Source organism: Gymnodraco acuticeps, unplaced genomic scaffold (assembly GCF_902827175.1).
Source record: "Gymnodraco acuticeps unplaced genomic scaffold, fGymAcu1.1, whole genome shotgun sequence".
Classification (NCBI taxonomy): domain Eukaryota; kingdom Metazoa; phylum Chordata; class Actinopteri; order Perciformes; family Bathydraconidae; genus Gymnodraco; species Gymnodraco acuticeps.
Genome location: NW_022990023.1, coordinates 3739444 through 3756548, shown reverse-complemented (window position 1 = coordinate 3756548; position 17105 = coordinate 3739444). Strand labels below are relative to the sequence as shown.

Genomic DNA, 17105 nt, shown 5'->3' with positions numbered 1-17105 from the left:
AAAAGCTTGACAAATGTTCATTATTAACATGCAAAGCAATGATGAAGTGGTGTTTTGATTTCAGGCTCCATGGCACCATCTGTTGGTTTAAGACTGAATAACATTAAGAGAAATAGAAAAAACAAATAGCTTTTATGAATACAAATGTAAAGTGCTCCGTAATTTTGTGATGTGATTTACATGGTATCATAATTTACCGTGCTTGATATCTTATTACGGATTTTGACTGTCTCTTCTTTTTTTTTTAAATTGGTGATCCAGACTGTTAGATTCTCCTGGGAGATGCTAAACAAAAAAAAAACTGAAATCATGTGCAAAAATATGGCCTCACCAACCTCATTCTGTCAATAAAGAAACATTCATTTGCTCAACTTAAGTAAGAAGGGCAAGACTTTATTTAGGGCGCTTGAGGTGGTGTGATGGGAGGTAACACATACAGTAAAAAGTCAGGGGAAAACATTAAAAAAAAAGTTTCAAATGACCCTAATCGTTCAAAGTCCGATTAGGCACATTTCAGTGAGCCTTTACTCACGCAAAACGGTTTATTTTAAGCTATAGCTAAGCAATTGTGTATTCAGGAGACAACCAAGTGTGAGTAAATAAATAAAAAGAACTAAAACAGTATATTTCTTCAGTATACATCAGGTATCATGACATGTTTTTCAGATAGGGTACAATAATGATCTACAAAGGCTTTTAATGAGGACAAGTTCACTTTAGCTAGCTTCACAGCCTGTAAATACCCTAGCCACTTTTTTTCTAAATGTATTGCTTGGTCTATACAAATTCAGAAAAAAGTGAAAATGCCAAACCCATACTTTAAAAATGTTGTCACTGATCATAAACCAGCGTAATGCACAATCAACACTAAATGAAATATGAGCAATTTGCTATCGAGTTGAACTCAACAACTGTACATTGTTTAAAGTTAAGTCAATGAAAATCTCAGAGGTTAAGATTAGGTTAGGTTGTCTGCATGGAAAAAAGTGTTGCTTTGAAACAATTACCTGTCTCTTCTTCCCATGTTTGCCACAAAAAAGCCACAATTCCTGTTGCATTTATGATAATTGGAGATTGTAAACAGCTGTATCGTTGAATATAAACATATTCCCTAATGAGCTGGGGCTGACTTTGAAAATATAAAATAATAATGGCTATTTATTAGCGAAGGCCTTATAGTAAGTTGAGTTCTCACGTTCATTTTTGATTTGAGTTATTATACATATGAACAATATTCAAAACAATAACCCACATAAAGTAACTGTGCCTAGTTTTTAGAAATACACTGAAGGGGTCTTCAGAACACAATATATACTGCATATTAACAATGAGTCAAAGCATGCATCAGGCAGCATTCAGAAGAGATTTGCCCGCTTCTTCATGTTGTTTCGCTTCCACAGTGGAAGCACGTTAAATTCTTGAAAGCCCATGCCAAAGACCTCAAAGAATGACTCCGGGGATAGGTGACGCTGCAAAGGAAAGCAGTAAAGAATAACATGGACTGTTGAAACGCTGCACAGATCATCTGTTTGGTGCATTTCTTATTCTAAAATAAAACTCTACTGTACGTTTAACTGAAACAACTAATGTCTTCAACTGGTTTTTCAGAAAAATATTTCAGCAGATGATGTGACTGTAGAGGAATGTATTAACATCTATGAAGGTGTAAGGCATGGTGTGTGTAGTATTGACACAAGGCCAGGCATTTATTAGAAGGTAAAATTAAGAATATTAAAGAGATATTTTGCCCTTTCGGCAAATGTGAAGGTCTTTTAATACAGATAACAAATAATGCTAAGCAGCATGTTTATCCACTTTAATAATAATAATAATGCTTCTCAAGTTACTTTACCTCGAGTTTTGTTCTGTCAACATCCTTGGGAAGCTTCACTCGGCCTCGACTACCAACTGAGAGCAGCTCATACGGGTAGACCTTGACAAAACAAAGGCTGGTTGAGAATCCTTTCATAGTCGATTCTTGCAGAAGCTACACCTAAACACAATCGTTTGTGTGGTTTCCCTACCAGCCATTGAGATACCAGATGGAGTTAGAACATCACGTCCCATGCAAATATGCATCCTGTATAACCACCGCACTGTTGTCATGCATAATAGTTAAATAGTACGGTGGCCCCTGAGTGTTAAAACACCATCCCAGAAATAAAACATATTGACAAAAATGAGATCATTTACTGAAATATTGTTGTGTTTTAGGCAATGTGTTTGTGTTTGGACCCTCATGGCCACCATTAACTAAAATTATTAAAAACAATTCCTAAAATGTTTTTTCTGAGATAGTGTTGTGTTTTCTATTATAATGTGTATTGTATATGTTGTTGTGTTCTGACCCTCAAGGCCACCGTCATATAGTATCTATAGTAACTATGCCTCAGTCTTTAGGGTGATGCTATTATAGTGAAAGGATAATAATAATGACGTTGTCCTTGAAACATGTATTCTGTTATCTGTATGTATTATTTTTACTGAAGGTGCAGAACATGATACATCGTTGCAGGGAAAACTCTTGTATAGCACACAAGAATATACAAACAATACTTGCTTTCAGTTCCAACAAATTAGGCATGGACACTCCTCTGTCCATTCGTGCTAATGGATGTTGACCGTCATGGATGAGCTACAGAATGAAGCAAACACGTGCAATGGGAAAATGTCATGATAGGATTAATCACTTCAATTATAAAACCCAAACGGCCAAATTACTGCTAGTAAGATATATTTGTAAAATGTGAGGTAAGAGTTAGTTATGTAATACGTGCAATATACATATTAATGAAGAGTTCTGCAAGATGTAGCCACTGCTATAGAATTACAGATTTGAATTCAATTGAGTTACTTGATAAAACATGCTCATGCAGACTGTGGTGAGGCCAGTACTTTAGACATGCAGAAAACAAAAAAGGAAAGCAAAGAAAGCAAAAGCAGGGATTTAAAGTATTTTCACGTACCTTAAAGTCTGGAAGGCGGGGGGGGGGGGGGGGGGGGGGGGGGGGGGGGGGGAAGAGACAAAGCCACACGAATTCATATTCCAAAATAATTATAGTGATTACTAAAGTCCATGATAAAATAAAGATGTCTAAATACTTACCTTTAAATCTGTCACTGCTGTAATGTGAGTAATCAGCTGACCGTGGCTTGTATTAGAAGAACCGACAGGGGGCAGACAGAGGAAACAACAATCATTCATTCATTTTAGTGAACTGCTATAAATTGGACATAAATTGTTTCTAGAGCTACCAATTCCCACCTACAGAATCAAAGGTCACCCAGTAGCCTTACGCAATAGTTTCAAACAGACGGATTACGTATCAGTGATGTTGCTCTTACCGGATTGAGGCCATTGCGACCATATCCAGGCAAGAGGCTGTTTGCGATTGTGGAGGAATTTGGCTCTATGTGAAAGTGAAACAGACAGATTAGCTCCTCATGAGACGATTTTTAGAACCAGACTCGGCTCTTTGTTGCAAATAAGATCCGATTTTACTCATTCAGATATACTTGCCCTGGTTCTGTTTTTAGCCTTTTGCTAATTGATCTGTAAAACACACTTCTCAGTACTGCTCTATTTTTAGATTTACAACTCAATTATATAATAAGGTATTGTCCAGGCGATTAAAATACCTCTATGTTGTGAAATGAAACACCACGAAGATTATAATCAGAGGCTTTAAAAGATTCAAGCAGCATTTTAACTGACTTTGAAAAAGGACAAAAAGATAAAAAGGGTCATATCATACCTTGCTGTTTATAAATTGGCGGGTCGTCTGTACATATTAAAGCCTTCGTCTGCTGATAGAAGAAAATGCAACGTTAGCAGATGATTCGTTGTTAAATATCACACAGTAGAACAAAAATAAATGAACATTGGAAGTAAGAACCTGCTGTAGTGCATTTTTCCTTTTTCAATGTCTAAATATGGTATGTATATGTATATTCTATGGTATGGTATGTATATGTAACTACTTGTAGTTTGGAGGACATTCTATGAAAAGGACTGGAACCAGAATTAGCATAATGTACATCTACAATCATTTTAATGACTTTTACAACATAAAAAGACGGCCAGAACTGCCAAAAGCTTAAGCAATAATGACATTTACATTTGCAAACAAAAACCTCTTTGTAGATGTTTCTTAAATGTAATTTCATGTTATTGTACAGATTCAGAAGACATCAACGAGAATATTTTAAGGATCTAATGTTTCTTATTACTGAATATAAAGACAATACACCGATCCTTATACAAAATCAAGGCCGTGTAGTTTGTGAGGGATTTTCATCTCCCACAAAAAACACATGCCAGCGATTAGCGGTCAGAGCTTGTCATATTTCATACACACACACATGATAAAACAGGCTTCACAGCACTTCTATAAATAGGCACGGCTTTAGAGGAATGTGTGAGTGATGTCGGGAACAGGCACAGGAATATTTACTTATTTAATCAATCAAACCAGTTTTATAAATACCTACTTTGATGTAGATTTGAAAGGATTCTTTCTTTCAGGGGAAGAAGTTAGAGAGGTGGCAGAACAGTATATTTATATATAAGTATAAGTAGGGTCAAGTCAAATATGCAAATTGGGAAAAAAAAGGGATGATCAGTGGGCGACCACTAGATGGCTCAGCCTTCCTAACAATAAAATACATCACATCTCTGTGCCATCCGTCCTAAAATAAATCCATCTTTGAACCTTGTTTTTAGAACTTTTGTCGTCTTAAATTATCGTTTTATCAAACGTACCATAGTCCCTTTAGAACATAAAATGGTGGGTTAGGTATTAAATACAAGTGTTTGATAGGAAATATAAAATAAAGCAAAAAGGTAAGGCAATACCAGGAGGGGGGAAGGGATGCAGTAAAGGTGGCAGAAGAGCAGGGGTTCTTACCTTTAGTGTGAGGGAGAAAGTTGTGACATAAAGGGGGAGTGGGGCATGTGTCATGGTTGCCAGGTAATAAAGAGGAAGAAAGCATCAATCCTGTGTGTTATTCCACGAAAGCAGCGGAAGGAGGAGTTGTGGAAGCAGAGCAGATAAGGGAAGGTGGTAAAACAAAAGAATACGTGAGCAGAGGTGGGCTAATATCTATGAAAAGGTGATAAGAAGATCCAGATCATTTTATTTGTGTGTGTTTTCCTCACCTGGCCGGTGGAAGTGCTGCGGTGATCTGGACAGAGTTGGAGTGTAGCTGTGACGATTGTGCAGTGAATGAACCCCGAACGATCCCTGGCTGGCAGATGTTGGCATGGACTTTCTGATTTCAAAACTCTCCTTGAAAGAAGATGGACACAAAACGAGTGTGAATGCACAACAAATCAACATTATTTTGTGTGTTAAATACGTCTGCTCTTATTAAAACAAATATTCACCTCTGTGTTTACAGATACGCTTCCTGGTGACTAAATCAAAACCAGAAATAAACATACACATTAGACACTTTAGATAAAAGCCTTGTATATCTAACAAGTCTGATATGAAAAAGGAAAAACACATATCATATACAGTATATAACAAATATACCCTAACCAACATGCATCTTTTAAATGCATCTTTTATATTATGTTCCTTTTCCCATTTCATAATTTGTGGCATGTTTTCATGTTTTACTGTTGAAAAAGCTCTTTATGGTTCTCATACTGCCTGTGCTGCAGCACCTCTTTTCACCCTCTGTCTGAAACCAGAGCCCAGTCTGCTCTGATTGGTTAGCTAGCCGGCTCTGTTGTGATTGGTCAACCACTTAGAGATCCCCCGCCTCTTAGCCTATCACGTACAATGTGTTGGAGTGCTAGCCAATAGAAGCGCAAGTGTTACATGATGCCACTATGTTACAGAAGTAAACAAAGGAGTCCATTTCAGGCGTTTCAGGCATACAAAAATCAGACACATTACAGAAAAGGGAAAACCCTAAAAAGCATAATAGGGTCTCTTTCAAATGTTTTATAAGAGGAAGTCATCAGTAAAATTATCAAATCAGGAATAAGAAAAATTACTAAAGGTTTGAATTCTTAGGTTTCCACATGAAACCAAGAAACCAACACCAAAACAATGAGACACAAACATCTGGCCGGTGAAAACGTTACCTCTGCACAGCTTTGCCTGTCCTGTCTGTTGCCTTTGTAGTCCAAAGCAGAGGAGTTGTCGTTCACATGTTCATAAGACATCATATCAGGATGCTCTATTTCATATATAGCCTTGACTCTGGGAATGGCTGCTAAATCTCGGTAATCAATGATCTCATTATCTACTTTTGCCTGGGACCAGGAAGAGGGAGGAGAGAGGAGGACGGGGGTGAGGGGAAGGAAGGACAAGGAAGGAGCAGACAGCATGGGTTACGTCAGGTGAAAGGTCAGAGGTGGCTTATTACAAGACTTCGAGGAATGAAACTTTAATCCCACCAAAACTGTTTTTGGCACATGAGCTGGACAGATTAACACTGTAATCTGTGACTAGGAGCTCTTTTGTTTTACACTCTATTTCTCTGTCTTTTAAATCTAAGTAAGGTAGGTTGTTTCTGGCTCATATCATGTTTTGATAGGGGGAAAGTTTATTCCTCACAAAGTAATTACAGTCTATGGAACATAATAAACTGGATGGAGGAAACTAAAGGATACCAAAAGCAACAAGTTGTTTTGTAATCAAATTCAGAATTGCCATTGAATTCAAATAGATTCTAAATTCCTTTTCAACATGTGGTTGATTTTTTGTCAACCACAATTGAAATCAATTTGTTTTCCTCTGGCATTAAAACTCTTTCCGATCAGTCAAGGTAAAATTGAAAAACTATGCTTAAATATTCTTTTTTCCACATTGGCTATTTTCCTAAAATGTTTGTCTTCATTGACATGAAGAAAAACCTTGCAAGAGAGACACCTTATCCACGCGACTCGCCTGTACAAATAAATGATAAATCAAATGTCAAATCAAGCCACGTGAATTGTGTAAAGCAGATGTCGTCACCAGAACTTACACAGATGGTTCGTCCAGGACTCCCGGGGTGCAGGAGCCCGGCCGGGAACTGGAGCTTTCTGATGAGGATCTAGTGGGCTAAAAAAAAAAAAATCGCTGTTAGTTTCACTCATAGGATGCTCAGGCAATTTCTCGAGTCGTCACACAACTTGGTCCTTAGATCTCAACTAGAAGCAGTGGGCCTGGCATCATGCAGTTTATGTGCAATGCTCCAAATTGTAATATGCTTAATAATAAAACACCTTTATCCGTGGCTAACATTATCAGACAGGATTTTCTTTTGCATATTACATAATCACATATTGGTGTATATTTATCAGGAAATAAAATAGCCAAGCATGCACCATTCTACAGCTAACATGGTTTTAAAATGTTTTGTATGAAATGTAATAAATATTGGACCAACGTTATACTTTACAGCTGCTACACATTTATAGGCTGAATTGACTAATAATAGTAGGCAAAAATGTAACTTTTAAGAAGTCATATTTTTGCTGCCTTGAACTAACACACTTGAAGCCTGGTGAGCAAAGTGATGCAAGTGAAACAAGCGAGTGCAGTTCATCTCAAAGCGTGAGACTACAGCCTGCTCACTCTAGAAAAGCATCGCTGCAAACGGCAGGTCTGCTCACGATATTAACCTTCATTTTTTGATGAGGGAAAAAGAAATCAAGACAAGGTGTTTTTGGTCTGCTGACCTGGGAAGGAAGAGAACATGTGAGGACAGCGACGTGGAAAGATATCACACTCGCTTCCTCCTTTTAACAGCAATTACACCTGCTGGGTATTATCCAGTATTCGGAGATATTTTTGATATGAGTTATATAACATGCTTCACTGTAGACGTGTTAAGTTAAGGTGGTTTTACCATGTAACTGTCATCTGTTCTGCTGTTGCTTCTGCAGTTTGGGTGCCAAACAGTTGATCCTGTGAAGGCAGGGACACAAAGGCAAAACAAATACAGTATTTCAAAATAAATTCACAGTTAGACACTGAAAATCTAGACTGCATTAGACAACCTTTTTTAATATATGTATCCATCACAGGCTTAAATCCCCATTCTCACGATAGAAACATGCACACCCACATCAGGTATTTCTCACACTGACCTTGCAGAAACATTTCTTCGCCTTCTCTGAACATTTTGTCACATCGACTGCATCTTGCACAGCTGGGGTGATAATGTTTCTCCCCTGCCTGTAGGTTGATGATGAGGAAGGCAAAAGCTTCAGACTTAGACATTATCACATAGACCAACAATGAACATACAACACTCTTAATCTTCTGAATGTACTTTAAAATATCTCCTCAAATCAAGTTGAAGATATACAAATTGTTTTCTAATAATTTGTCTGATATATTTGTTTCACATTGAACAGTTCAGAAACAATTTATAAGCAAAATAGGTTGGATAAAACATGTATTGAGTAGAAGGGGCCAACAAACAAATACACTCAAGATAAGATGTCATAATAAAAATAAGAATAAGTAAAAAAAAGTCAGTGTTTTGCAAAAAATGCCAATGTTATGTTAATCATGCAACCAGGAGAAACAATAAATAAATAAAGCTGTCTCACCTCTAGGACTTTTCCTGTGATAAACCTCTGACACGCGTCACATTGTACCCCAAACTGAATCTGGTAGTCCCTCTCACAATAGGCAACGCCATCTCTGAAAGAAAAGACGCTTGACATTAAAATCATATATTCTTTAATGTGTCTAAGTTATACATTTTGCTAACATATTTTCTAATTCCAACCTTATTTTGTTAGAAAAAATAAACTTCATTGAGAAAATATTTTTAAATGACATATTTGTATTTACTTGCTGATATATTCTCCGCTCAGCACCTTCCTGCAGGCTTTACACTTGAAGCAGCCGAGGTGCCACTGCCCCCCCAGCGCTAACAGAGCCTGGCCGTTCTTGATGGATCTGCCACAGCCAGAGCAGTCTGAAAACACATACAGGACATATCCAGTAAGAGTCCAAGGGATGGATGACAAGTGTTGCCGAATGATTATACATAGTTGGGGCAATACCATAGAGGAGGGTATTTATTAAATTATACCAAAGCAAATTCCTCGTATGTGTAAACCTACTTGGTAATAAAACCGATTGTGATTGTGATTTATGAGGGTATTTCCTATAGTAGATGGTGGTTAGCAAGCCCCAGGTAACTGTAATCTAGGATCCCTTCAAAGCAACCAGACTCCATGGCAGGAAACAGTCATTGTACAGGGGTTGCTGTTGTTATGGTGTTATTTTGGTGTTATAAAGGATGGTTCAGAATCACCAAAGTCACACAATAACAAAAACAAACTAACCGATCGAGGCATCAGAAGACTAGCAACTCCCATTATCCCTATGGTATATAAGTAGTCTACTATAGCTTTGAAAAGACCATAGATGACAGCTTCAGTCACCTGTCAAAAATGTGTCTGAAAGCAAGGTAAAGCAGTGTGAAGGTAAGTATAATTAATTACAGCAGACACTCTTATTGATATAGATATTTTTAGGTGGCTAGCACATGTTTTCTGATGCCTCCATCCACCGCAGTACATTCCTGAGCTTCCTTAGGTAATACACTTACTGGGAATAAGAGTCTCATATAATCCCACTTTAAAAAATCCCAACTATCCTTTTAACGCTTGACACCTAAATAGGCTCATGCGTTTTGTTTAAATTGAATTAAATGTACACATTGAACTTAATGGACTTAGTCTACTTGATCTGGGGAAACATTAGGAAACAACTCAGTTCTTTGATATGATTTCTGGATATACATGAATACAATTTGAGTGTCTATGTTGTTTCCTTTAGATTTGTTTTAATAAACCCCTTTATTTAAAGTATTTAAGAGAGAGCTACTTAATCCAAAGGTATTAAGAGTCTGAATCCTATTGATCTCTGCCCTATATATAGTTGTCAGCTAGATAAGGTCAAGTGAGTCATTCACCTTGCAGGATCCCAGGGGGATTGTGGGGATTTTTAAGGTAATGTAAACTCAGTGTTATGGCCACAGCGGACCATTGTTAAATACTTAATCCTCTGTCTGATTATGTCCACATGGGATCAGAGTCTCGGGTCTGTTTTAAAGCTTCGTTAATCAATATGTTTGATGTCAACACTGGATCAAATGGAATTAATGCTCAGAGAATCAATAGTTCAAAAGTTCACTTACTATTTGAAGAACTGACATCTTTAGCACTAAGAACTGGAGACACGGGTCGGATACAGCGCTGACAGAGGCAGTCCTTTCCACTGAAGGTGACGCAGTCCCCAGCAGGAAATGGCTGTCTAGGAAACAGAGAAAGAGACAAGTGTTTACCTCGCAAGAAAAATAATTGTTCTGCATCCAAACTCCCATGATTCTGTTTTCTTAATTACTTGCAACCGGTGCACACAAAGCAGGCTGGGTGATAGGTCTTCCCCAATACTGTGACCACCTGTCCCTCCACAAACTCCCCACAGTTGTTGCAGAGCGTGCCGTGAATCCTCTGGAAGTCCAGCGGGCAGTAGTAGTCACTGTTCTTCATGAAGAAGCCACTCTGGGCCAGGTCACAGCCACACACTGCACACAGACATACAGGGAGAGACAGATGACAACAGAAAACATTAAAGCTACATTCATTTTTCTTTTAATTATCTTTGGATCAATGGATTAATGTGAAAAATGCATTGTCCCTCTCCTACAGTTACGTATCAGACTACTTGGTCAGCTAATACTGCTAGATAAGACTAAACCACATATGTTTTTAACTTGTTTGTCTTTTATAAAAGGCAGAACTCCTTCTTGATTTGTTTTCCTATATGTATTGGTTTGCTCAGGTTGACTTTTGACTGACATTTTAATTTTGATGTGTTTAATTATTAAAAAAAGAAGAGCTTTGGGAATTGTATTAAATTAAATGCACGTTTTCATAGTTGTAAGTACACAGCAACTATGTAATCCATGAAAGATGTAATTTCGGCTGTCTGACCTAATCAATCAATCAATGTTTATTTATATAATGATTCTGCCAGAGTTTTTAAAGTGTTCATGTGTTTGGCATGTTATTGACAGTGAGGCAGTGTTTCCTCCGTGCTTTGTTTGGAGACATTTGATACCACGCAACCCAAATACGAAACTGTGCCTCTGAACCTGCCACCTCAGGAATGCCAAGGGCATTACTGCACAGCTCTATTCCTGTCCTGTAGCTATGCATTTACAACTTACATGTTTTGTTTTTCGTTTTATTTTTAAATACAATTTTGTATCTGCATAATACACACATGAATACACATGATGAAGCCCACTGAGCCCTAGACCGGTGCCCAGGTCTTCTCACTGTACACTACTACAGGACTCTCTGTTCTAAAAGTCTCTTTGTTTCCTCTGTGCTCTAAACACCGTCACATGGGATGAAAGGGCAACAACACAAGAAGCTTGTCAGGTTTAATTAATGGGGACAATAGCCTGATGAGAAAATATGTTTTCCACAAAACAAAGTAACTTTAATGAATCTGAGTCTGACAACCCAGTAGGTTCTCACAACAGCCATGCAGAATATTTTCTATGAAATTGAATTTGATGGCACAAAAAATTACATGCAAATTCAACTCAATTGAAAACTAACTTTCTGAAAATAAAAGGTTTTAATGCTAAAGGCTCAAATGACTATATTCCTAATCTGTGATTGCAGGACGTCAAATAGTGCACTTATTGATGGTACTCACCCTTGCAGGTAAAGCAGTTTATGTGGAAGTGGTTGTTCTGGACTCGCAGCACCTGTCCCTTGCATGAATCCCCACACCTGAAGCACGGGATGATCCGCTTCCCCCCCAGAGAGCCCGGGTCATCCTGAGCAGCTAGCCCTAAAAAAGAGGGAGGAATTCATGAAACATGAGAAATGCATTATCATTGTTACCTATCAGAAAGCTTAACATCTCATCTTACAGTCCCTAAAAATGCAAAATAGCCTATTGTTTTTAACCTCTTAAGCCCTGAGCCTGTTTTTAAGGTTTCAGGCTCGAAAATGCTATGCCCAAAACAAATGACTATAACTTAACTTCTAAAAGGGTTATATGAATAATTTCTTTTATCAAAGCAAGGTTACATCTGTGAGTTGGATGTAGAAGTGTCAGAATCAATATAGATATTTCTCAGTCAGAGTAAATTCAGATGGAACATAGTAAAAAAAGGTAAATTCTTACCCCCGCCTAAAAAAAAACCATTACTTATAGTGAAAACTACCCTTGAATGATGGGATAGTAGACTAAAAGCTTTAGGAATCCAAAGTATAACATATAATAAGTACCCTGTATCAAGATTGAGGCAAAACAAGTTAAATTTGACCTTTTTAGAGAGGTTTAGCTAAAAGTAGTCCAGGCGGACTGACCTTTGGGCACATTTGGGCACATTTGGATACCATCAGTGCCATTTGACCTTTTTCAGGTACCATACTGTAAAAAATATTTTATTATCACTACAGGTAATCATTCCATCCAAATACAAGTGTTATCCATGCTGTAGCGTTTTCTGAAATGCTGTTGAGTTTTGTGAAATGCTGTTGCGTTTTCTGAAATGCTGTAGCGTTTTGTGAAATGATGTGGCGTTTTGTGAAATGCTGTTGAGTTTTGTGAAATGCTGTGGTGTCTTGCACTTCAGAGCCACCATAGATTTGCTTTGGCCAAGAGCTACACAGAGCACTAAACTAGAGTGCTTTAAAATATAGACAGGAGTTCAGTTAGAAGCCATTACTTCTCCCAACAACATTAGCTTTATGAGGAGCTTGTGTGCCAAACGTAGTCTCTTACTTTTGCAAGAACCTCATTCCTTCTGCTTTTGTCTCTTTCATGTCTATAAGGCGGCAGAAGCAGTGGATGCCTGTAGAATCTAATCACAGCCCCACTTGAGAGGTCTTGAATGTGATTAGCAGAGGAGAGAGGGGAAAGAATGTGGCACGGTGAGAGCGCTGTGTGGACACCCAGCTACATAAACAGACACATGAGCTTCGTCTTCTCTTTTTACATATATCGTTTTTCCACATAAATCATAACAAGTTTATTTTTTAACCAGATAACAGGGACATCAGTTAATCTGCACTAACTCTGACATTCTTTCGACTACACCAAAAATATGTCCTTACACATAGCCTACAGCTAGAATTTGTTCCCAACTCAATATGAAGACAATTGAGTCAAGCACCATCGGTATGTGGCCCCATGACAGAGAGATTTGTCCCTATGGTAACAAGAATGAAGTAACAAACTAGATTAAGAGACCATGCTTCCCATAATTAATAAAAACCCACTGTAAGTGGCTATAATCTCCTGTTAAATCTAATAAATAATAAATGAATAAATATGTAAACAACTTGACCTTCAGCTTCAAAGAAGACTTGTGATATATGAAGTCAACAAAGGATACAAAACATACTGTGTCTTTTCATTAAACTAAAAAGTAGAGGACCTATCTGCAAATTTGGCATAATCCCATTGGGAATGTGACCCGTTCTTTTGACCATGGCACCCTAACAATGAATTCATCCAAACCAGCCTTTGTGCGATTACACCTCAGATATTTGTTAATGACAGAGCTGTGATGCCAACACAACAACAGGAAATACTCCTGATTAGAAATGTAGTTGTTTTTCTGCCAGTAGAACACATTGTATTGCGCTTATGTAACAGAATGATATACAGTATCTGTGGGGTATTATCCTATATATAAAGTATATCCTTTGTCTGCTTTTAGTTTTTACTCTTTCTTCATTTAGAAATATTTTAGGAGTCCAAAATGACGTCCGCTCTTTCTTGATCTCTTCCAGAATGTGAAGCTGATATGGTGTCAAGTATTAGCAAATGGTAGATTTAGAAAGACAGCAAATGGAGAGAAACCTGAGAACGACGGCTAATCACACAATCCACTATCTCCAGCTATGAAAATCTACATCCGTGTGCAAGGAGGTAGGGAGTTTCTATTTTCAGAATCTTTATAGATGTTTAAATATACCTCATTCTCATTCTACGTAAAGTACAAAGTACCAAAATACTAGCTAAGCCTAATACAGTACACTGTAGGTTATACAAATACTTTTGTATTGCAAACAAAATGTCTTTGAGTAATAGCATTGAGTGGTTACTGTGGTCACTTAATGATTAATGACATAATATGGAAATCAAAAGGAAAACAAGGCTCAATTCAGAGGTCATTCTAAAAATCACATGCTGGTTAACCCACCATGATGCTCTACGATAGCTATGCTTGCACTTTTCCCCACTTGGCAACAACAGTATTAAAGCTTTTACACAGCCAAACATCAGGATTGGTTAAAACATTGATAACAAAAACCATCCAAGAAAAGTCATCAGCAATTTTCGTTTTGACCTTTAACACAATTAAATGCCGCCTCAAGCAAAATCACAATAGTCAACTCAAAACAATCACATTTGTGAAGTAATTAAGTTAGCAAAGTAATGTGTCCCATTGACATTGTTAACTTTCTTGGAGACAAATGTAATTACTTAGCTGCAAGACTGTTTGATATGACCAAAATGCTAAATAACAAGTTTTAAACCAGTGACAAGTAGGAAAAGACTAACAGAAAACCCAAGCTGTCACACTCCCTTTTTTCACCTCCTTCAACACACACTCTCACACACACACATCCACAAACACACACACATAAAAATTTCTACCTTTCTCTTTCATGACAGTTGGTTTCTGCTCGTCAGTGGGAGCTCACTGCAGCGGATCAGAGTGAGGAGAGGAACTAACAGGACTGCTGGTGAAGGGGGTGGTCCAAAACACAGAGGGCAGGACTGTGTGTGTGTGTGTGTGTGTGTGTGTGTGTGTGTGTGTGTGTGTGTGTGTGTGTGTGTTTGACATTCAATCCTGGAAACATTATCAATTCTTTAAAATAACTTCAAGTGTTCTGTTACCTTCCACGTAGAACAAAAAAAAAGAGATTGAAGTCTGCAGTTAAAATGTTCCTATTTGATCAATTACAGGGCTGTCCAACTTGGAGTAAAATGTTTGCATTTTTTTTTTTTTCCTTTATTACATTACATTGCATTTAGCTGACGCTTTTATCCAAAGCGACTTACAATAAGTACATTCGACCAGGAAGACGGTTGTCTGTATTGTATCAGAAACATTTCAAATCCAGGCTCTAGTCTAAATCTCTTTTTCATTCTCTGTGTGCATTCACACTATTAGCTTATTTTCTCCTGGCTACAGCACCAGAGAAGAATACAAACAAAGGAACGTTTTTTTTTTTTTAAAGCAGCCGAATGTTTGAAAAATGCTCACTGCAGAAAATGTGATTGTTTCGTTGTTCACTTCAGATGATTCTGTGATTATAATACAAGTTGATATTTGTAGACATTATTTTGTGAATATTTGAGTTGCCTTCTTTACACACAGGCTTCTTTAATCTACATAGTGATTTCATTAACCAAATTAGATACATTGACGATACATGCAACTAAAAATGCTAGTTAATATGAAAAAGATCAAATGTTGTTGCAAAAATACATTTTGTACTTTTAATTTAACAGAGGCAGATGGTGTTTTGGACGCAAACAAAATGAATGTTTGTTTATGTACACGGAGCAGACAATGTCAAAGGGTTGAAACAAATGTTAACATGTGAAACTCACATGTCAATTTTGTAGACCAAAAACCTTCAATATAATATCATATAAAAGGATGAATGATGGTATATAAGCCTGTTAACAGCAACAATAATACAACCTGTGAGCAACATAGGGTTCATAATAACTTGACTTCTTTTAACAACATAAATGCATTAAGTAATAAGAAAAGACAGAAGATGTTCAATCTAATCATCATTTAGCATTTTCTGATGTAAATCAATGTCATATGATCCATAACAAACAATGGCCAAATTATATACTGTAATGACAAGTCAATAAAACAACAACTTATCAACATTACTACATAGGGAAGTAAACAATTCAATACCTGCCATATCTGCAGAACTAAACAATTTCTCACACAGGATGTAGTCGTCAGGGTTGATGAAGGGCAGCTGCTCCATCATGGACTGTTTAGGAATAAGGTAAAGGACCTCTGCAAGTTCACCATCTTCAATAATTGACATGCGCCTGACGGAGTTCTTCCTCTTGACCCTGTCCAGAACTACCATATCATTGCTGGATCCGCAGATCCGGCCCAGGCTGCGGAGGTTGAGGATGCCCGACATGCTGCTGTCGTCGAGGCCGTCGTCCGAACAGATCAGACTGCAGAGTGACACCAGGTGAGAAACCATAAAGCAGGTCTCAGGATGCTAAAGCCCCTTGTTTAAAGTCAGGCGTTATGTTGCTCTCTAAGACTCTGAGACTGACTCAGCGTGTGTGTGTAAGTTGTCCATCAGGCAGGCAAAGACGCAGGCCTGCCACACACTAAGCAGATTAAGTGAGGTGTATTTTTAGAGTTTATCTCCGTGGTAAACACGGGATGTGAGCTCAAGGACAGGTAAAAAAATATTCCGGTGACCTTTCAGATGCATTCTTCTAATAATCTGGTAATTGGGGCACAATTCTACGAAGATTATAAACTGTGTCAGATCATTCAGTTATGTAAACCTTTATCATTTCTTTACAAATCAGTGTTCTGTCTGATCCTTGGTCGAATTATGACTGAATAGAAGGACCAGCTGGACACAAATATTAATTTTCAGGTACATTTCATTACCCTGCGTCTGCAAGCATTTGATTGTTTTGTTTTCCTCCTCGGTAATCTACTGGAGTGCAGTCTTTAGGACGCTTACCACATTGAACCTGGAACAGGGTCAGGGCAGGAGGTGATGAACCCTGAACGGTGAACTTTAGAGTACTGAAGTATTTGCAGAGCACAACATGATTGAAGAGCAGACAGGGCAGTCTGGATCAGTTTAGGCAGTCTAATCTGCATTTAATCAAATTGTAATAATAAAACTCAGGCGCACAAGCTCTAACCGAAGCCTCTCTGTGTAAATATACTCGAATACCCCAACTATAGCTATACAGGCTACCGGATAAATGCTAGTGTTAAAATGACTAAAGTAGCGATTAACATCACCATAAATGATACAGCAATGAATCCGAATAGACATACAAAATAAAGGACAATTAGTG

At 37.7% G+C, this 17105-nt stretch overlaps 1 pseudogene; it reads right to left on the bottom strand.

Annotated features, from left to right (window-relative positions):
- Window positions 1–372: 372 nt before the first annotated feature.
- On the bottom strand, window positions 373–14765 carry LOC117545121 (annotated as a pseudogene).
- Between the last annotated feature and the right edge of the window lie 2340 nt (window positions 14766–17105).